The following is a 23533-nucleotide window of genomic DNA, read 5'->3' as shown; positions in this document are numbered from 1 at the left end:
CAGGTGCGTCAGCAGCAGAATAGTCATAGGTGATCAGGCTGAAGCCATCGATCATGGGGCCAGCTGGTCAAAGGCCTTCTTTGTAAACATCCCCAGATGATCCTTTCAGGCTCCTGCATGAGCTCTCACTAACAAACATTGGCTGCATGTGGGGTCTTGCCACATCTGGAAAGGTCCCTGCAAGGGTATGAGGGGCAGCACCTCCCTGGGGTCTCTGTTCTGGCCTCCCCCTGAGGCAGGGGAAGAAGGTGTGCTCTGGGAGGTCATGCAGAGGGCCTCTGACTCAGGCTCTGAGGGGGCAGATTTATATACACACACATGTATATGGATATATGCATATGTTTACATATACACACTGATGTGTGAATTACTGGGGCAATCAATACCTTTGATATGGTTTCATTTTATAACTGCAATGGTCATGCGTGTGCACATCTATTGTAACTAGGTTGACTAATTTTGCTCATCTGCAAAATGAAGGGGATGGACTAGATAATTTCTAAAGACTCTTCTAGCTGTAGATTCTAAGATTTTATTATTGTTTGCATTTAAAGCCTTTTATCTCTAATTATGGAATGAAAGGTCTTGTACTTATTTAAGGAATTTCGGGTATGAAGTAAGAGGGGTGTGGCAATGTGCAGAGCCTGCAATCATAAAGATTTTCTAGAGAGGAAGAAGGCAGGCATATGGGTTTGGAGATGTATTCTTTTTGCCACTTGGGAAGATTGAGGAAAATATTACCATCTGTGATCTTGTCCCTTATTTTGGAATGTTTCCCTTTTTAAGGTATCTTAAGAACAAGTCCCTGAGTGTCTTTAAAATTGGATGACTTCCAACTTGACTTTCTTATGCATGTATTTGAGTAATTTCCACTCCTATTCCCAACTTCAGCTTTTTAAATGGCATTTCAAGTTCTTTATACAACATATCAGGTATCAAGAATCCAAATATGATCATTCCATTGTCATAAATAGAAATTAATGGCTATATGAACACTGATATATATCAAATCTGTTTTGGTTTCATCTCAAATCTATTTGTTGTCCTTATTTTCATTACATCTTTAGATGTTTTCACAATGACCTAACTTGGGTCTCATACCAAGGATGCTGTGGATTCGTTCTCCCTCTTACCACCCTGCCTAGGGAAGCTGCTTCTCACTGCTTTGTGAAGTGATAGTTCTCATAATCTTTTGTTTTAGGAACATAGGTTCAGAGACCTAAAGCATGACAGGACCCTGGAGGTCATTTAGTCCATCTCCCATTAGATAGATGAGGAAATTCAAGCCCAGAAAGGTGAAGAAAAGACTTCACAAAGGTCACATAGGTAGTTAACTGGCAGGGATTCAAACTCAGGTCTTTTGCTGTTAAATCCACAGCTCTTACCACATGCCTCAGCAATAAGATTGCACTCTCATCAGTGCTATTGGTAACTGTCATGGCTCCCTGCTTAGCAAAGAAGGCAAATCACTGGCAAACTTAGGTAGTTTCTGGGCTCATTTGATATTTCTAAATTCAACAGTAATGGGATTTGGAAACAGAGGACCTGGTTTTTGATCTCAGTTCTCCTACTTAGGATATGGATGACTTTAGGCAAGTCAGTTAACCTCCCCAGAATTCAGTCTTGAATAGATGAACTGTTTTCCCTCTCTCTGAACTTAAAGAATAGGATCAGGGCCTTGGCGCTGGGAGAATGTAAGAAGCAGTGATACAAAATGGCAGTCAAGGTTAGAGAAGGAAAGAGACTTGGGGATGTGTCATCACATGTAGCACCCTTCCTTATTGGGATGTGCTACCTATTTCATTCACCATGCTCAGTGATACTAGCCATGCCCAGGAAAGGCCACAGGTTCCTAAGCAACCAGACAACTGAGATTGGGAAGCACCAAACATTATGCTTTCTAATCTATAAATGATATTGTGTTCCATACTCACACCCTGTGAGTGGTCTAAGACTATGACTTCAGTTTTTAGGTGTCTGTATCTAATGACCAAATCTATGAGAAATGTGATTTGAATATTTGGTAGGAAATGTGTAGTTACAATCCTTTATCTGCCCCAGGTTGAACTGTCTATGTGTCAGGATTCTTGGGTACAGACTAATATTATATCAGAGGGATTTCCAGAATCTAAGAGTGTGGTGGGTTTGCAATTGCTCAATGCCTGGTTGCTGTTGTTGTTTTATTATTATTATTTATTGCCTCCATGTTATTCAGCACTGTTTAGAAGTTTATTCATTTTATATTAAGATTTATATTACATAAAAATATTTCATGCTGTATTCTATCATATGCCTGCCTCCATTGAGAGCTAAGAATGAAATATATCATAATTAAATTAAAAATATTCAAAAGGAGATGAGCTTATCCTATGGGGGGAGGGTTCAGAGCTAATTCCTAATTGGTAAATTTACCAATCTATTCCCCTTTTCTTAATGAAGATGCCTGGTAGAGAGAGGCAGCTTTAAAGTATAGGTCTTAATCATTCTCTAGTTTATGGGCACCTAACTTATTTTTAGTTTAGTTTAGTTTTTTTTTTTTGCTACCAAAAATTTGCTGCCATGAATGTTTTGTTGTATATAGAATTTTTATTTCTGTCCTTGATGTACTGTTAGAAATATGTCCAGTAACTACATCTCTGGGTCAAAGGTTGTGCATGCTTTAGTGTCTTTACTTTTATAGTTACAAACCATTTTTTCCAAGAATTGTTGGATCAATGAACAGTGTGACATTTTTTTTGTCTTTGTTTAGTTTTCTTGTATTTCTGTTGTATAGAGGTTATTTTAAAGTCAAATATTTTATTCATATTTTTTTTTCAAGAATGTCTCAACAGCATCTTTTGTTGAAGGTCCCTCTTTTTTTATTTTTTTAACTTCATGATTAATCTCAGATTCTCCTTGTATAGTTCATGTCACTGTCAGTTGCAACTAGTGCACCTTTAGTTTTGGAAATATATTATTCCATTCCCTTCTATTATTTGTTATTTTGAAACATAATATTCAATTCCCTTCTGCCTAGCATTATTTGAATTTGCTTTCCTTGTTATCTGAACGTTTTGCTTTTCACCACCTTATAAAATCTGTTGTTAATGAAATTGTTAAATTTAACCATTGCGGGCCTTAGTGTTTGAAGCACATGATTTTTTTTTAATTTAGTTTTGTTTTTTACACAGTCATCTGTGGATTCTCTTGATTGATACTTTCTTGTCGGTATTCAGAAGTTCTATACAGTTTTATTGTATTATTTCAAATTTTTAATTTGTCTATTCTGGGAGACCCACAATTCCCAAGTTATTTCTGCATTTGTGTCTTCAGAGTCACTTGTTTTGGTTTTTGCATTTTTTTAATGTCACTTTTTACTTATCTTCTGTCAGATTTTCCTCTACTTCAATATTTTTGTGTCATAAATCTGTTTATCTCTTTTATTTCTTTTTTTAATTTAATTAATTTGTTTGTTTCCTTTTAGTTTACAGGATTCAATTCCACAATTCCTTGAGTTTCACATTTTGTCCCCCTCTCTCCCCTTCCCCCCATGGCAGCATATAGTCAAGTACAGGATCTGTAAGTACTTTCACATTATACTTTAGTCAGATTATAAAGACACATTGTACCAGCTGGAATGAAAAATGGTAAAGAAGACATAAAACCAAACAAGAGAAGGAATAAGATCAGGTATTTTGCTTCCACCTGGATATAAACTCAGTTCTTTCTAGTTCTTTCTCTGGATGCACATATTTCTCTCCATCATGAGTCTTTTGGGATTGACTTATATCACTGCATTGCTGAGAAGAGTCCAGTCTATCAAAGTTGGTCATCACACATACGTTGTGTCTGTAATTGTGTACAAATTTCTCCTGGTTCTACTCTTCTCACTCAGCATCAGTTCTTTTAAGCCTCTTCAGGTAACTATGAAGACCGTCTGCTCCTCTTTTCTTATAGCACAATAGTATTCCATAACATGCATATACCACAACTTGTTCAGCCATTCCCCAATTGATGGGCACCCCCTTAATTTCCAATTCGTTGTCACCACAAAAAGAGCTGCAATAAACATTTTTGTACATATAGGTCTTCCTCCCACTTCTATGATCTCTTTGGGATATAACCCTAGGAATAGTATTGCTGGGTCAAAGGATATGAAAGTATTTATAGCCCTTTGGGCATAATTCCAGATTGCTCTCCAGAAAGGCTGGATCAGTTCACAACTCCACCAGCAATGCATTAGTGTTCCAATTTGCCTATATCCTTTCCAGCATTTGTCATTTTCCTGTTTTGTCATCTTAGCCAATCTGACTGGTGAGATGTGGTACTCTCTTTTATTTCTTTAGAGAGATTCTCCATCGTGAAATCAATTTTTTTTTTGTAACTTGCTAATTGTGTTTTTAACTTTTGTATTAAGAGCTCTAATTTCTGTCATTTATTTATAATATTTTAATGGATTTTATTTGTCTTTTAAAAACTGTCTAGCATTTCTTATTGTTTTTCTGTACTCTTTTAGGTAATCTATAGGATTCTGTTTCTCATTATACATTATTAATTTTAACTTATATTTTAAAGTCTGTTTAGAGAGATTTGGATTCTCTTTTTAGGTTTTGTTTATTTTCCCTTCTCATATGCTTGTGTGCTGAACTTTTATTGATAGTGATTTTATTTATAGGTTTTTATCTGGATATTTTTGCCTTTAGCGATTTTTGTATTCAATTAATCAACAAGCATTTATTTATTTATTGGAATTTTGCTCTTTCAACATTCATTTAAGAAATTTTGAGTTCCAAATTCTCTCCTTCCTCCAACCCCTCCAACACCCACTAAGAAGGGAAGCAATATCCATTATACATATGAGATCGTGTAAAACCCATTTCCATATTAGTCATGTTGGCAAAGAAAGAAAAATGAGGTGAAAAAAAGTTTCAACCTGCATTTACAGTTCATCAGCTCTTTTTCTGGAGGTGGATACCACTTTTCATCATGAGTTCTTTGGAATTGTCATCGATTATTATAGTGATCAAAGCTGTCTTTTATAGTTGATTATGATTATAATACTGCTATTACTTTGTACAATATTCTCCTGGTTCTGTTCACTTCACTTTGCATCAGTTCATAGTCTTCCCAGATTTTTCTGAAGTTGTCCTACTTGTCATTTTTTATAGCCCAATAGCATTCTATCATAATCATATACTATGACTTGTTCAGACATTCCTCAGTTGATGGGCATCCCCTCAATTTCCAATTCTTTGCCATCACAAAAAGAGCTTCTATAAATCTTTTTTGTAAATATGCATCCTTTTCCTTTTCCTTAGATTTCTTTGGGTTATCCTGTAGTTGTATTGCTGGGTGTAATGGTAATAGGAATTTGAAGATCTTCCCTGCCTTTTAATAGGTCTAGGAGAATTTGAGGACATTTCCGGATTTGAAAATATACTTTGACACCTAATAGGCTGAATGTGTATACATGGAGCCTGTGATGGGAGATTTGTTTTTCAGGAAGCACAACTTTTGTTACTTTGTAAGTAGGCAGTGGGTCATGAGGGTTGTGATGTTCTCTGACCCTGGAGAAGTCTATATATACCCTGATGTGAGGTTTTGCTTTGGGGCTCACTCATGGGAACAGTTGTGTGATTTGGCCAGATGAGACACTGGGCAGCCATTGAGCCCCCCAGGTTCGAAAACCCAGATGTTGGTGCTTCTCTCTCTGGGCTAGAAGCCCTGTTTGTTGGTCTTATGAATTGTGTTATTTTTTTCTGTCTGTATTTTTGTCTGCTTGTAACTGTTCGTATTCTCTAAAGTTCAGGGTATTGACTTTTTCCCCTGAACTAGGTAAATGATATATGTTTGATTGATTAAAGTAAGATTATTAACCCTTTTTGAGTTGCTTTCCTTTAGAAGAGCAGATCAAAGAACCTGTACTAGCAGCCATCCTGGGTATACTAGGGTGTTTGCTGCTATACTGGATCAAAGGGTATGCATAATATCATAGCCCTTTGAGCATAGTTCTAAATTTTTCTCCAGAATGGTTGGAGCAGTTCACATCTCTACCAATAGTGTATTAGTATGCTTATTTTTCCATATCCCCTCCAGTATTTGTCATTTTCCTTTTTTGTCATGTTAGACAACCTGATACTTATGAGGTGATACCTCAGAGTTGTTTTAATTTGCATTTCTGTAATTATTAGTGATTTAGAGCATTTTTTCAACAAGAATTTATACTTACTCTGCGCTTACCTTGCCAAGTACCAGGGATCCAAGACAAGAACAACAAATGAATGAATGAACCAAAAACCCCTCTGTGCCTGGCTCTAGGAACTCACATTCTGATACAGAAGACAAAATGATAACTATGTGTACACCATGTATAAATGTAAATGGATGGCAATTACTGAGGGAAAGCAGTAATAATAGAAGGGGGACAGGGTAGGACAGGGAATCTATACAGGCCCCTTGTAGAAGGTGGGATTTAAGAAGGTAGGAGGAAGTCAGACTGTGATGTGCTTTAAAAGACAAATGGGGGATTTTATATTTGATCCTGGAAGGAGCAGGGAACCACTGTAGATTACCTTAGGCAGCCAAGTGGAAGATGGATTGGAGTAAAGTGAGATTTGAAGGTGGTAGACTAAGATGGCAAATGCAGGCACAAAATAATAAGCCCTTGAACCAGTGTGGTGGCAGCTTCAGAGGAGAGAAGGGACCATATCCCAGAGGTGTTGTGAAAGTAGAAAAAACTTGGTAACAGCATGGATATGGGGAGTGAGTGTGAGAGAGGAGTCAGGGATAATATCCTTCCAAGACTGGGTGACTTCAAATGAGATAGTATAGACAGAAAAGAGAAAAAAATGCTCAGGAAAATCCCAGTTTTTGAACATAAACTGAATGAAGAACTATCAAAGGAGATTGAAAAAGAAGATAGGTAAGAGAAGAACCAGGAGAGTAATGTGAAAAAAAAAAACCTAAGGAGGAGAAATTAGCATCCAGAAGAAGAGGGGGATTGACAGTGGAGATGGCAAGAAAAACGAAGATTGAGAAAAAGCTAATAGATTTAGTTATTAAGAGATCACTGGTAATTTTGGAGAGAGCAGTTTTAGTTAAATTATGAAGTGAGACTACAGGTTTAGAAGACAGTCAGAGAGAAAATGGAGGAGAAATATAGGAAGATAACAATTAGACGTTGTCAGAGGAAGTGAGAGTTTTTTAAGGACGGAGGAGATATGTATGTGTGTAAGCAATCAGTAGACAGGGAGGGATTGAAGATGATTTTATGTCTATAGGAATCCTGTATACTATTTGGTAGGATAACTTCCAGATATGTTGTACACTGTGTTATTATTAGAAAAAATATATCTTATTGTGGTTTCTGAGCTTTTGTTGCTATAGCTAATACCATATAGATTTTTCTGAATTTATTTTGCATCCCACTTTAATGACATTATTAACTACTTGAATTTCTTTGCTGATTCCTTGGAATTTTCATAACTGTGTAATTTGGACATTTATATATTATATTCGATTTATAATTATAATTTGAGCATCCTCCCTTATGATTTACCTGTTATATCCCACGACCATTCACTCATTAGAGAATGGATGTTTTCAAAGACAATTTGCATCAGTTCCTTACAAAATGTGTGTGTGTGTGAACATTCCTACCTGACCTATGAACGAATATGGAACTTTTATTTCTACCATAGATCAGGACTAATTCAAAATGATCAATCAATATATCAGTAAATGAGTTTCCTTCTATGTACCATGTACTATGTACCTTCTATGTATACTAGGCACTGAGGATACAAAGACAGAAAAAGAATAATCCCTACCCTCAAAGAACTTAAATTCAATCAGGTAGACAATGTACACACACAAGATTTTCTTTTTAAACCAGACCTATGATTTCAATACAATAGAAACTTCCAATGAAGAATTTCTTGTACAAATCTCTGTACTACATAATCTTAGAGTGCTGCCTAGAACAAGTCTTATATATGAATTAAATACAAATGTACAATAAAAATGCAACAAAATAAAAATAAAGTATGAAAAATACAAGATAATTTTGAGGGGGAAGGCACTAGTTGCTGCAGGGCTTAGGGAAAACCTCATGTAGAAAATTATAATTGAGTTAGGCTTTGAAGGAAATTTAACAATTCTAATTAGTGCATGGTAAGAGAAAGTACATTCTAGGTTTTGAGAACAGCTTATACAAAGAAAGTGAAGTGAGAAATGTAGTATTATGTGTGAGGAACATCAAGAAGCTTAGTTTGGCCGAGCATCAGAAAGCATGAAAGAGAATAATGTTAAAGAAAGTAGGAAAGGTAGGCTGGAGTCTCAATCCACTTTATTTATTCGTTCTAGGTACTCTGTTTTTCTTTTGCTTTTTTTCTTTTTAATTTATGGAATAAAACAAGCTTTTCCACAATATAGTACAATAAAAAGATGATTACACATGAAACTGCAAGTCTATTATGTACAACTTGCTATTCCTTTCAAATATACAACAAAATTATCATATAAATTTCTTCCCCCCCTTTTTAATTCTTCTCCCCCTGCCCTGCCCTAGAGATGGCTACCATTAGACACAAATAGGCATATATATATATAATTATTCTATTCATACTTCTATTTATCACTTCTTTCTCATATGTCCTTTATAGTTAATTTGGGTATTATTTACAATAGACAAAATAACTTATTCTCTCAAAATCGTTCTTAAAACCATACTGCTCTCACTATATACAATGTTCTCTTGGTTCTGCTCATTTCACTTCATTATTTCATGCAAGTCTTTCCCTGTTTTTCTAAAACATTGAGCTCACTAGTATTCCATCACCATCATATACCATAACTTGTTCAGCCATTTCCCAACTGACTCCCCAATTCCCTCTTTCCTTTTTTCTTAAGATTTTTTTCCTATGGTCACTAATACTGATGGGTTCCAGATTTGTAATATGTCTATAAATATTATATTACCATAGCTAGTCTGGAGAGCTAACATGGTAGGAGCTTCACAATGCCAAAATGAGACTTATGATACTCTATTAAATAGGAGAAACGAATTCACATTTCAAAAAAGAGATTCTCAAGAAGCTATCTAGACCCTTCCTTTATAATGTTGCCCCAAGGAAGGTCATTCCCTAATAAAAATCATTGCTATTATAAACAGGTGTCTCTAAGGTCACAAAACTTCATTCAGTCAATTGCCTGAGATGCAAATAAAACGTTGTTCCCATGGACCCGTCTCCTAGGTTAGCTTGTTTCATTTAAAGTCTTGTTTTCGGAGCCATAATTAATGACCTTAGATGGGCTAGGCCCATTATGTGTAGGGCATTGAATGAATGAGACAGTTTCTCCAGCATGGACTGAGAAGAGTGGCCAAATATTTACATCTGTAATGTCACACATACATAGCCATCATCTACTAATCAGAACATAGCCCCAAGAACAGGAATACTTTAAGGAATAGCCCCTTTCTTCAAATCACATTCATCTTGCTGATGTTTCTTTGGATAATTAAGTATAATCATAACAATATTTGTCACATGACTCTTGGAATAAAACACACACATGCACATGCAGACACACGGCTCCTTCTCCCTCTTCCATGACAACATACAATGGAGACTTTTCACTTTCCCATGAATTATAATTAATATGAAGAAAGTAAAGCTGCCAAGCCAAGCTGCAGACATGTAAATAACCTGGAGCTATGTCTAAGAAGTTTAAGTGTTTTCTGAAACACTCATGAGAGACTCCCTTGAGCTAAGGCTCTAGCAGCAGGAAAGCCAAATCCAACATTCTAAGGAGAGATAAACTCTGCATTTTATTCAGAGGGAATCTGTTTAAGCCTTAAAATCAAGGACCTTTCTATTCTTGTTGGATGTATAAGATAGTAAGCACTTAAAATGAGGAGGAGAAAGAAGTCATTATAAATCATTAATGCTACCAGCCTCTTTTATAGCATTTTTGTAAATTGGTTCTTTCCCATTTGGGCAAAGAGGAAGGTATTCACCATACCTGGCATGGTGAGCTGATTTTTCTATCCATTTGACATCCAGAGACCAGCATGTAACACTCTAGAACTGAATCTCTATGCAAGTAGTGTCTGAATTGCTTATTTATAATCTGATCCATGATGCTGAGAAATGATAGTATTCTGGTCAAATCATGAGAAACCAAACTCTTTGCCCTAGACATTGACAATATTTGTTTGTCCTGAGCACTATTGCTAAGAGATTCGTAATGCTTTAAGAAAAATTCCAAGAAACCATTGATTCTGGACAAGTTGTGAATTACAGAGAAGGGACATGCCATTTCCTGGCCAAAAGGTGACTGTACGCATCTAACAAAGTCAAGAAGTTCATGGGACCTCTAGGGCTTTAGCTAAAGTTGGTCTGTTAAATATATTGGTAGGTGTTAACGGAGCCACCTTCTCCAGGTCATTAAGGACTTGGAGGAGGGAGGAAGTGGTTTTCATCCCTCTCAAAGGTTGTTCACATGGGCTATTTATTTGTATTTCCTCCCTTGAGACCAGTTTCCCCTTCAACCTTATTCCTTCTTTCTGGTCTTCCTTCCATTAGCTGATACTCTCTGTACACAACAGTGAGGGACCTCATAAAGTTGGCTTCTACCCCACACATAACTTGGAGGGCCTTCCCAGGATGCCAGTGGATGCTTTTATAAAATTCAAAGTATCCATTTGTATTTTAGATGCTTGACTTGATTTGGAAAGTTTTAATACCTTGGATTTCAAACTGTTTGTTATCTGTTAAGGCTTATGGTTTTACAAGCCTTATTATCAGTTAACAACAGCAACAACAAACAACATTTTTATGAGACTAAAGCACAATCATGACAAACCCATGAGGTATTTGTTTAACAAAGGGAAAGGAGACTATTTGGGAGGTGTACGGTCTTTGACTAGCATCTCAATGGACAGATTCTCCTGCTTATGGGAGGTTGCTAGCCAACCTTCTCTGCTGGGCTGTATTTTAGGAGGAAGAAGAAGGTGTGTTCAGGTCATCAGCCCCAAGTCATGCAAATCCCTCTCATCTGCAGTTACTGTTTTAATTCTGCCCCAGGGGTTCATTATTTTTTTTTAAAGCTGTCTTAGTTTTAATGTACTTTTAATGTACCTCTAACAGAAAATCACCTCTTAAAGGTGAAAAAGGTCTTAATAGATTATATAATATTTTAAAGTTGGAGATAGGTCTTAATAAATACGTGTTGAATAGAATTGAATTTTAGAGATGAGGAAAACAAGGAGAGCAAAGTTTAGTGATTGGCTAAAGGCCAGAGTAGTTAATATCAGAGCCAGGACCTAACCCCAGATTCTTGGATTGCATCTTCAGGTCTCTCTCTTTATTCTATGTTCTAGTCAATTTAGCCATTCTTTCGTTGATCTGTTTAAATCCCAAAATGAGAGAGTTACTATAGTCAAATGGGTATATTAACTAGAAATAATGATAGTAATAATAATAACATAATATCATCATAATGATAGCAAACATTTACTTAATTCCTACTAAGTGCTAGTCACTGTGCTAAGCATTTTTATGAATATCTTCTCATTTGATCTTCACAACAACCCTGGGAGGCAGGTGCTATTATTCCCCATTTTACAGTTGAAGATACTGAGGCAAACATTGATTCAGTGACTAATTCATAGGCACACAACTAGTTAGCATCTAAGACCAAATTTGACCTCAGGTTTTCCTGCCTCCAGGCCCAACTCTCTATCTAGCTGCCAAGAGCATGTAGAAATAACACCTCTGTTCATGTGGATAGGATTTCTCTGAAGGACAACCTGGTACAGTATTGTTCTGGAACCTGATTATTGTTAAATTTGCCATGTGAGCATCTACACCTCTGAAATTGACAAATGCTACAGTCAGGACTTGATCTATTGTTTTGTTGATTGTCTAGATTTAAGAAAGTGATCAAAAACATGAATAATGCAGATTAAACTTAAAAATGTGTTAAAGCATTTAGCAATACACCTCTGGTCTTGTAATACTGTGTACAAGTGCTATGTGTCACTCCTAATTGGCTGGGAGATCTCTCCATGCCAATGGTGCTGTGTAGGGGGAGAGATGCTTTCAGAAAAGGATTTAGAGATGGTGGGGGCGTGGGGGAAAGCAAGCATCAACTTCTGAATGGTGTATTGGAGCTTTCCCTGATAGCTGCAGATACAGAAGTAAGCTAGTTGCATGATTCTCAGCACTTGGAACCCTAGACTTAGGTCAAACTTCTCTTTCCCTTCATTGAGATTGTTCTCTCCTTGGTTGAGTTGGGATTTTATATCATATGCTAAAGAAGTCATTTACTCAATTGTTTTCTATGGTCTACCCTAATCTATATAACTCTCTGCTTTCTGTTTATTTCTTACTTGGATAAGAAATCTTACTATTTGGAAAGATCTGTTGTATAAGAAGAGAATGGTGGGAGGGAGTCAGGTAAGCTAAGTGTTACCCTCCCCTGGAGAAGTGATCAGGGAGGGGCAACTAGGTGGCACAGGGAATAGAGAACCAGCCCTGGAGTCAGGAGGACCTGAGTTCAAATCTGGCCTCAGACATGTATCACAAAAAACTATCTGTGTGACCTTGGGCAAGTCACTTAACCCCAATTGCCCTACCTTCCCCTTGGGTAAGTCAACCCCAATTGCCCTACCTTCCCCCCTAAAAACAAAAAAGAAGTGATCAGGGAATCAGTGTCTTTTATTCTAAACCTATCATTCTGCTCTTAATAGCAGAGTGAACCTGGGTAAGTCATTGAACCCTCTTTGCCTCAGTTGCCTTATCTGTAAAAGGAATTGAATGAAATGGCAAACTACTCTAGTATCTTTGCAAGAAAACACCAAAATGGGTCATGAAGTTGGACAGTCTCTGCATACTGAACAACAAAAAATCATACTCTAGACTTCATGTATTTGACGCCTATTAGACAGATACAATTGTAATACAATACCCTGAGACAGGACAATGAAGTACAAATGTTCCTGCTATCTTGGTCCTGTATCCTACCTGTCTCTCCTCTGCCTCCTCACAAAGGTAAACACTGCAGTCTCCCTTGGAGAAAGGATGGACCAGATATCTGATGCAATATCTCTCATTACACTGCCCAATCACATACACAGGGTGCTCCGAAAGTCTTAGTGCAATTTCAAGCTTTAATAGCATAAAAACTTTTGGATCAACCTGTATATTCTACATAGAAAATGAGTTCTATCCCTGCATAATAAGCTCTGGGTCCCCAGCAGCTTGCATCAACGCCCCTTCTTATAGTTTTATTCAACAAGCTTACCATTACCCAGAAGACTCCCTCTACTAGTGACAACTATTAAGTAGCCATGCATTTTCCCGGTGATCTCCGATGTACGAGAAAATAAACAGTAGCTCTTTATGAAACATGATTGGAAACCTTTGGGTTAAAGCACTAGAAATCAGAGTACCTGAGACATACCACCTGAACCCTTTGCAGAAATACCATTCCTGAGTTGTAATTTAAAATTATGGTCTCTGCTTTTACAGATCAATCAGAAAGCTTTCTGGGTAAAAAGTGTGTGTGCATGTCTCGCCAAATACATTGAAATTGAATCCACTGGCATTGAAAAAGTATCCATTGACTTTCAGTTTCTACATCCTCATTTATAATGCTAATTATAATAGAGCATATAACATATATTATGTATACACATAATAGATATTGTTATAATAATCCAAGTCCTGTTTTGATATCTCATCATAAGAGGCTTTCTCAAAGGCTTTCCTAATTGAGTTCAACTCTAACAGGCCTTACCAAGGTGGAGACTTTGAGGATGGTTCAAACACAAATGCCATGCTTCTTATTGGAAGTCAAGCTTGTCTAATTTGAACAGTCTCATCACTATGAGATTGGTTACTAGGTATGATATACCCAGTTTTCAGGGGTTGCAATTTGCATTGTAATATCACCCACCTTTCCATGTATAGAAGAAATAATAATAATGGTACTGACAATTGCTACCATGTTCCCTGGTTTACACCCAGTGATATATGCATTATCTAATCTATCCTTACTTGTATGATACATTCTGACTTGAACTTGCTTCTAGGAAAAATGTTATCTTTACTGATGATTTTGTAGCCTTTCTTTTCTCAGAAAATAAAAACAGTATATGCCAATGGGTTTCCTTTTTTGCTTTCTGTGTCAGAAAATGGAGCCAAATTTATTATCTATGTGCTAATCAATTCAGGTGCTTGAGGGCATCAGCTGTTTCTGCTTCCTTCATCCAGTCTCTGCTCTGTTTTATCTTTAGATAATAGCTAACATTTATATAGAACTCACTCTGTGCTAAGCACTTCACAATTATTATTTTATTTGATCCTTACAACAACTCTGGGAGGTAGGTGTCATTATCATCCTTTTTATTTTCATTTTATATTCATTTTATAGTTGAGGAAACTGAGGCAAACAATAGTTAAGTCACTTGCCTAGGGTCACACAGCTAGTAATCGATCAGTCAACAAACGTTTACCATACCACTTGCCTGTTCTGTTTCACATGAAACTGCCTTAAGACCTGTCAGATGTCACTAGGGCACAGACCTAAAATAAAATAAACAGACTCTTGTTTTTATGCTGCACACAGAAGGGGCCGATTGTGGTTGGTTAGAACCCTGATGCTTTACTAAGGTAGGAGGATTGCCAACTGCAGCTGCATTTCTGTAATTGCAGCATAGTGGTAATTCTTCTCTTGTATACTCTCTATACTTTTAGCCAGCATGGTGTAGTGGCTAGGGTGCTGGGCCAGGAGTCCAAAACAGATGTTCAAATCCTTCCTCCGAATTACCAGCTGTATGGGCATCTGGGAGACCTTTATCCCTTCTAAGGCTTAGGCATCTAGGTAGTACAGTAGATAGAGTGCCTGACCTGGAGTCAGGCAGACTCATCTGACCACAAACACTGACTAGCTATGTGACTCTGGACAAGTCACTTAACCCTGTTTGCCTCAATTTTCTCATCTGTAAAATGATCTGGAGAAGGAAGTGACCGACCACTCCAATGTCTTTGCCAAAAAAAACCCAAATACGGGTCACAAACAGTTGGACACAACTGAACTACAGCAATAAAGGCTTAGGCAACTCTAAGTTTATCTGCTAATTGTAGTCTGGTGTTACTACACCAAAATAATCACAGAAATCCTAAAACTATTGACCTGTAGTTTTAGGCTCCTGTAATTTTTAAACTACACATATAACCTTTAGTTTTTTTTTCTTTTTATCAATGTCATAATCATCATAATAGAAAGAAGATACCATTCAGTTTAATGTTGAAGTGAATTCAGTTTCAGGAAATATCAATTTTGTATTAAAAAAATATTAGTATTGTACCAGACAGCCTGACCCCAATAGTGCTACTGCAATGAAAAAAGGTGATTGCATCTTTTTGTTGTTTGTTGTTGTTATAACAAAAGGTGATTTGCTCATAAAAAAGCATGACTCAACTAATTTGACATTATGAGCTGGATGATTTTCTTTGAAGAAAACAGACACTATCTTGATTTGGGAGGAACAGATGCCAAATTTTACCTCGGTATTAACAAGACTGAAATAGGATTTCTCATCCTGGTTGATCCTAGCAATGAAAGATCTCAGGAAGCCTTCTTCAAGTACCATGCAATTTGGAACATTCCTCTTTCACAAGCAAAAACCAAAGGTCTCTTTGCCACATCTGTTATGCTGAGTGACAATCTGCCTCTTAATGAGAAGCCATAAAAGGCTAATTACCATCGGAGCTTGACAGGAGTTTCTCAACACTTCTGCATTAAAAAAAAAAAAAAAGCCAAAACACACAAGACCACCCATCTGGACTCTAGTCAGAAACCTAAAAGAATCTTGTTGTGTTTTTTAAGTAAATGAGAAAGGGAACATCAAAGCTTAGTTAAGGAAAAAAGAAAAGAAAAAAAAGAGTCTAGGAAAGGTTAATGAGTGAAAATGATGGGAAATTAAAGGAAGGGTAAGGCCCTAGGGTTATTCCATCTGAGGACAGATTAAAAAGCAGAAATTTGTAAAGAGAGAGTGAAGAGGGACATGGTATAGTGATATAGAATAATAGAGAGTAAAGAAAGTAGTCAGGGGGCCTAGCTCATTTAACCTCTCGGATCTTAAGAGAAAGAGAAAATCAGTAGTTCCACAAAAAAAAATTAATTAACGCAACACAATATTGTTAAAAAGATGAATAATCAGTACACACAGATGCAGGTGGCTTGTAAAAATATAATAAATATGAATTGGATGTGATGCTTTGGTTCTATATTTAAGCTATATTTGTTCTTCATGAGATCCTTGTTTAAAAAACTTGACTAAAAAGTCTTTGGTCAAAACTGTTTCATTTTCACTAGCTTTGCTGAGCAAAATTAGGACTTATCCTGCCTATGGGAAAATACAAGCAAATAAACACAATGTTTCATGTTTCAGATTTACAGGCTCTGAAGGGTAATAGGAAGCTCCATTTAATTTGGGGAGCATGACTAAGGGGATTTTTTTTTAGCTTTTTTGATTCCATATTTTAAATAGTTAAATGATTGAATTTGGTGTGATCCCTAGAAAACATATATAATAAGCTATTTTGATATAATGGAGGCATGTTAGTGGAGGGGGCATGTTGCTTGAGATGAACAGTGTCAAAATATACATGGTCGAAGTAGACAAGGCATCTTGAGGATGGACTCCTCTCTGTCCCAAATACCTACAGTTTTTAGAAGAGATCAGTTTAAATCCACTCGATAATACTTTGCACAAAAATTGTGGAATTTAAAGAAAAATGAAAGTTGGTATGAATATAAAAGTAGTTGTCCTATTTTGGTTCCAGTCGAACTTATCCGTCCTCTCCTTCACCCCTAGCATATTTTTCTTATTTCTGAACCTTTCCTTCTGGAATGCATTACCACTTCTAAATTATATCCATCTTCAAAATCCAGCTCAAATTCTATTTCAGGAGTAAAAATCTTCTCTGACTACCCTTGTTAGAAGAAATCTCTTTTCCCCAACTTTTATTACAATGTATTTTTTTGGATGGGGAGAATTTAAAAATTGATGCCTCTTGTGAGTTTTTCTTCCTAATATCAGCAATCTCCTATTATCAATCAACACCAGTGCCTTCCTTCAAGGAGCTTACATTCTATCATGGAAAAAACAATTTATGTATATATCAGCAAATAATATAGATACAAAGTTAATATAGAGCCATTTAGGGGAATGTGCACTGGGAAGATCAAGAAAGGCAGTAAGCAGGATTTGGCACTTGGGCTGAGTGTTGAGGGAAGCTAGAATTCCAAAGAGGCAGAGTTGAAGGCATACATTCCAGGCATGGAGGACAGTCTGGGCAAAAGAAAAAAAAATATGGGAGATGGAATTCCATGGATGAAGAATAACAACTAGGCCAGTTGAGTTGGACCACAAAGTAGATCAAGGTGAGTAATGTGTACTAAGTCTGGAAAGCTAGACTGGAATCAGATTGTCAAAGGTTTTAAATGACAAAAAGAGGAGTTTTCATTTTATTCAAGGGGAAAGGGAAGTGACTGGGGATTTTTTAGCAGAATAGGCAGATACAGTTAGATCTATGATTTAGAAATATCATTTTGGCGGCTTTGTGAAAAAGTTTATTGGAGGGGCAAGGAAAGGGAATAGAGATTGAGGCAGGGACATCTATCATGTAGTTATTGCAATAAACCAGAGGAGAGCAATGAGGACTTGAACTTTGGGGAGTGGCTCTGGGAAAATAGAGCTAAAGATGGATTTTAGGCTGCAAACTTGGGTCGCTAGAAATATGGTGCTTTCCGGTTTGTTTTTGGTTTTGTTTATTTTTATAAATCCCCTTTGCTAAACAAACTAAAGAAGCTAAACTAATGCCTGACAAATAACAAATGCTTTAATAAATGTTTGCTGATTTATTTTTACAGTGTCCTTTACATATATAGACAAATGCACACACACATTGTTTCATCCTCCCTTGTAAAAAAGGAAAGTAATTAAGCAAACTCTATTGAAAGCAACCATAACTGGCAGTGGATCTAACATTGTGTACCCATAATCCCTTACCTCTTTAGTAGGATATGTTTCATCTTCTGCCTTCTGGAACCAACATGGTTCATTCCATTTAATCTAAAACCGTCATCTTTAGTGTTTTCATTTATTTTATGGTAGTCTTTGTATATATTTTTCTCTGGACTCTGAGTCCTTTACTCGGCTTGGTTTCACACCCATTTTTCCATGTTTCTCTTAATTTCTCAAAATCATTGGTTCTTTTGGCCACATTATTCTATTACATTCTTGTAACATACTCTTTGTCTTCATAGTACTATTGATATGAAATTTACTGTTTCATATTAATATTCTCTACTCTGTGTCATATTTATTATGTATATCATCAATCTATTTACATCACAGGGAGGCATATGTGTGTAAATATATATTTTATAGATGTGTATATGTGCATGCACATACATATATAAAATATTGAAATATAAACACATGTGTATACATATATATGTACATATATTTCTCAAACTTGTCATTGCTAACAGGGAAACCTGATGAGGACACTCAGACAAATGCAGATCTGGCAACTTTTCAGTAATTTATAGAAAGAGAGAGTTATCCCTTAAGAGTCTAAGAGACCTGCTCAGACTCACCCAGCCAGTATATGTCAGAGGCAGGACTAAATTCCAGTGTTTCTGACCCTGAGTCAGACCCTCTAAACCTCTGCCAAGCTGTCTCATATTCATACTCAAGAAAAGATAACTAACAATATAAGCCAGAAAAATGTTTTAAATGAGCAGTGCTATAAATCAATCGCCTGATCAACAGGCATTTATTTATTGAGCCCTTATTGAGCTTCTGAAACTGGGAAAAAGCCAAAACAAATAATCCCTGCCCTGAAGGAGTTTCCATTCTAATGGGGGATTGAATGTTTACATAGATAGTATAATTACATACCAGATACATACAGAATAATTGGAAGGTAGTCTTATAGGGGGAAGACACTAGCAGTGGGGAAGACCAGGAAAGTCTTCCTAAAGATCACCCTTGAGCTGGGTCTTGAAGGAAGTAGAGGATTCTTGGAGGTAGCAGTAAGAAGGAAGCTATTTTGGATGTGGTGCTAGCCAGTTTAGTCACATGGAAATGAGAAGTAGAGCTCTGTGTTTGTGAAATGGCAGGTAGGCCAATATGATTGGATTGTAGAGATCACGGAGAAGAATAATATTTAAGACTGGAAGGGCAAGGTTGTACAGGCAGATAGTGGCTAGCATTGTTGGACCTGAGTTGGGAATGCCCGAGTTCAAATCTAGCCTCAGACACTTACTAGCTTTGTGACCCTATACAAGTCATTTAAATTCTGTTTCCCTCAGTTCTCCCATATAGAAAATGGGGATAATAACAGCATCTCCTCTGCAGGGTTGTTGGAGGATAAAATGAAATAATATTTGTAAAGTGTTTTAGCACCTCGTAAAGCAATATATGTAATGCATTGTGGTTGTTTTTCTCAAAGAGCTAGCAATTAGTTAATATTCTTTCTTCATATCAGAGAGTGGGTATTGAGGAGATTTAGATGGTGCAGTTGACGGTGCTGTACTTGTGAGTCAGGAAGACTCGAGTTCAAATCTCCCCCCCAGAAACCTACAAGCTGGGTGACACTGGCCAAGTCATCTAATCTCTCCTCAGCCTCAACTTTTTTTTTTTCTGTGATAATAATAGCACCTACCTTGGAGGGTTGTGTGAGTCTCAAGTGAGATAACATATGTAAGGCAATTTGCAAAATTTACAATGCTATATAAATTCTATTAGCATTTTTCTCATATATATTTCAATTTCAGGGGATCTGAAGAAGGAAAAGAAAAGTGATTAATGTGGAAGAAGAGCCCAGGACATTCTGAATCTGTAACACTAAGAACATTTTCAGTCATTTTCAGTGATGTCCTCTAAACACCCTATTTGGGGTTTTCTTGGCAAAGATACTGAAGAGGTTTGTTATTTTCTCCTCCAACTCATTTTACAGGTGAGGAAACTGAGGTAAACAGAGTTAAGTGGCTTAGCCAAGGTCACACAGTTAGTAAGTGTTGGGGAGGAAGGGGTTTGAACTAAGGTCTTTCTGACTTCAGGTCAAGTGCTCTATCTACTGTACCACTTGACCTTAGTGAGCTATTTTCTTCACTCTTATCCATCACTTCAGTTGTTAGCATATGAGCTACAAATGGGAATCTTGCTTAAGAATCAAAGGACAAAAAAGTTGCTCCGTTGTCTCTTAGAACATCATGGTCAAACCCTTTTATGAATTGAATTTTTACATTCCTATTTGATACTTATAGAAAGCTAAATATGTTTTAAAAACAAACAAACTGGTATTACACTTTGGAGGGAATAAGATATCAGAGAATGTTGATTTTTATCGTTTATGATCATGTATAATTAGGGCATCAATTATGGGATGTTTGATAAACAATCACTATGTCAAGAAATAATAAACAGTGGACCTCCTAAGCAGATGTATATTCACAGAAAATTAACTGCTACTTTCCTTTAATCAATCAAACAAGCATTTAACATGGACCTTTCTAATTAAGTAGTTTCCTCCTGGCCTGAGACATGTGAGTTAACACTAATTTTAATTCATAAATCAGGCCAAGTCAACCTAGGAAATAAGGGTCTAAGCGAAGAAGGAGGCTTCCAAGGAGGAATGCCAGGGAAATGTCCTTAGTCTTAGCCTGTGCAATATTTTTTTAATCTCTGATTTCAGATAAAGCCATCAAAAACCTGCTATCAAATCTAGGAGGTACCTAGAACTGAAAAGGTAGCGAAACAAAGCCTTACACATGGCATAAGCTCAATAAATATTTACTGAATGAAAGAATAAATGAAATTAGAATTCAAAATTATTTCCAAATAATGGGTCAAAAATAATAAGATTAATTTAACAGAGATGCAATGTAAATTTCTTAACATACAACAGATTTTTTTCTTAGCTTAAGTTTGAAAAAATCAGTTGTATAATACAAGATGAAGGAGACTGTGAGAGACAGCAGTTCCCACAAGAAAGACCCAGTGGATTATATATATACTGCAATGTCAATATGGACCAACAATTTGGTTTCATCTTGATGATAAACTCAAGTATGTGAACAAAAGTAGAATCCTACTCATGGGAAGTCATCGTACAATAGTATTATTTCTTGGTCAGAATGTATCTGGAGTATTGTATTTACTTCTGGGTACATCCCAGAATCTAAATTAAATTGGATTGCATCCAGAGGAGGATGTGACTAAGAAGATGAAGGGCCAGAAAATTATGTCTCATAAGGCATGATTGGAAGAAAATACAGGAAAACTTGATAAGCATCTTCAAATATGTGAAGGAAGCTAAAGGGGCAACAGGCATAGATTTCTATTTCATTCTGGAAGATAGAATCAGGCTGATTCTCTGTCACTAGAAGTGCTTAAGCAGACATTACTTGATCATGTATCAGAGATGTTACAGAAGACACCTAGATTGGATAGGGTCTAGAAAGTCTTCAGGGCCTTTCAGAATATGACTAGTGCTTCAGAACATTATTTTATTTATTTATTTATTTTGGAAAGGAAGGGGAAGGCAAGGCAGTTGGGGTTAAGTGACTTGCCCAAGGTCACACAGCTAGGAAATGTGTCACATGTCTGAAGTCGAATTTGAACTCAGGTCCTCCTGACTCCAGAGCCAGTGCTCTATTCACTGCACCACCTAGATGCCCCACTTCCATACTTTATTGATCTGCTGTAGGTCACCTAATGTGTTATCATGAAGCTAATGTCCAAGGCACAGAATAACAAACATTTTATCATCTATTTATATTTTAAATTTAAAAAAAGTTTGAAAAATAAATTGACTTACTTATAGCACTAATTTCCCAGTGAAGTTCCATTGCCCATCCCACCCTCTTTTTAAAAAAAAAGTTGCTGCTTCTGTTTTGTTTTTGTGTGTTTGTTTTGTCTTGGACCGGAGTTGCTAGGAACTTTCTCTAGGGGGACAGATTAGCACTTTATTTGCAATTTGTGGTTTCAGCAGTTGCCTAAGGGCATTGAGAGATGCCTGTCTTGGGGGTTCCACAGTATAAGGTAGAGACTCAGGGGTCATTTCTATTGAGCACCATTCTGCCGTTCAACAAAATATACTTAGGTCAATGAACATTTATTAAACACTGTGGTAAGTTAAGTAAAGCAAACCATTGACATCCATGACTGACACGTCCATGGCTGAAGGCAACACGCCTCCTTCTGCAGTTACTGCTCCCCACCTCTCTAAGGAGAAGGGTTAGGGACACATGTTTCCCTGCCAGAACTCTGAAATGCAGATTCATCAATGAATCCATTCTGAAAACTTTCCTTGTCATTATTGTGCACCATTGTATACACGGTTCTCTTGGTTATGCTTACTTCCGTTCCCAAGGAGAGATTTTTTTTAACCTGTCAGTAACATGTGGCTCTCTAAACTAACAAGCGTTAGCTCTGATGAACGATGCAAAACTGCATTGTATTTCATGGCTAGAGTCTATGTGGACTGTCATTTTATTCAGTGGAGTTGCAATATTTTCACTTGAGAGGGAGGGAGAACTGCTGAAAGGTGATCCTGTAACCTCCTCCAAGGACAACAGGAGCCCCTTCAATTCCCCCGGAACAATAGGAGCTCTAAGGGTACATTTGCTCAGGATTGGCCACTCCCATCTGGGCCCCACCGTAACTTGTTTGCCTCTGCTCATTAGCAAGTGTGAATAATGCCTCAGTAACCCGACCAAACTGTGTTTGTCTAAAGCATCCAAGTGAATGACTCATTAAGTTTGCAGGAAACACCCAAATCTTATCAGTACAGACAGCTAAATCAATCCAATTGTTGCAAGTTTTAGCCTTACATCAGTTAAGCTGCCATCTTTTGCCAGGGTAGAGACCTGATTCAGAGGAGCCCTGGCTTCTGTGCATGTGTTTGCAATTCCTTGTAAATACCTTCTCTTTGCAAAACCAAATTTAATATTACAAAGAACTGCATTCCCCCACATCTTTTAATCTTTACCTCACTACAACTATTCCTGGCCCTTACCATTTTGATACTCTGGGACAAAATTTGGGCACCCCGTCCCCAACCACCATCCCCCCAATCCTCCCTGTGCAAACCATCCTGCTGATGTCTCTAGTCAACCAGAATGATGATGTCCCATTCATCACAAGCAGAATCAAGGATACAGTAATTTGCTATGATTACAGAAGCTACTAATAGGATAATTAAACTCCAAATGCCTCTAATTACATTTCCTTGGATAGACAAGTCTCTGCACCAACTTTAACTTGGCTTAAGTGTACATGAACAAATTTGAAAAAAGACAGCCTGGAAAAAGAAATGGGGCCCCCCGTGCAAATGCATTGTTTGTGGAGATTTTACTTGCTCAAAGCTAAAATGTTCTGGGGGATCTTGTTTCCCTTGGCAAGGGAGAAGATTGTCCTGCCCCTTCTCCCAGAAGACAGATAGAAGAATTCAAGTTTGTCAGCCAC

Source organism: Petaurus breviceps, unplaced genomic scaffold (genome assembly GCF_028583685.1).
Source record: "Petaurus breviceps papuanus isolate PSGF00001 unplaced genomic scaffold, PetGlider_PUasm1.0 227, whole genome shotgun sequence".
NCBI lineage: Eukaryota > Metazoa > Chordata > Mammalia > Diprotodontia > Petauridae > Petaurus > Petaurus breviceps.
Note: the sequence above shows the minus strand (reverse complement) of the source record.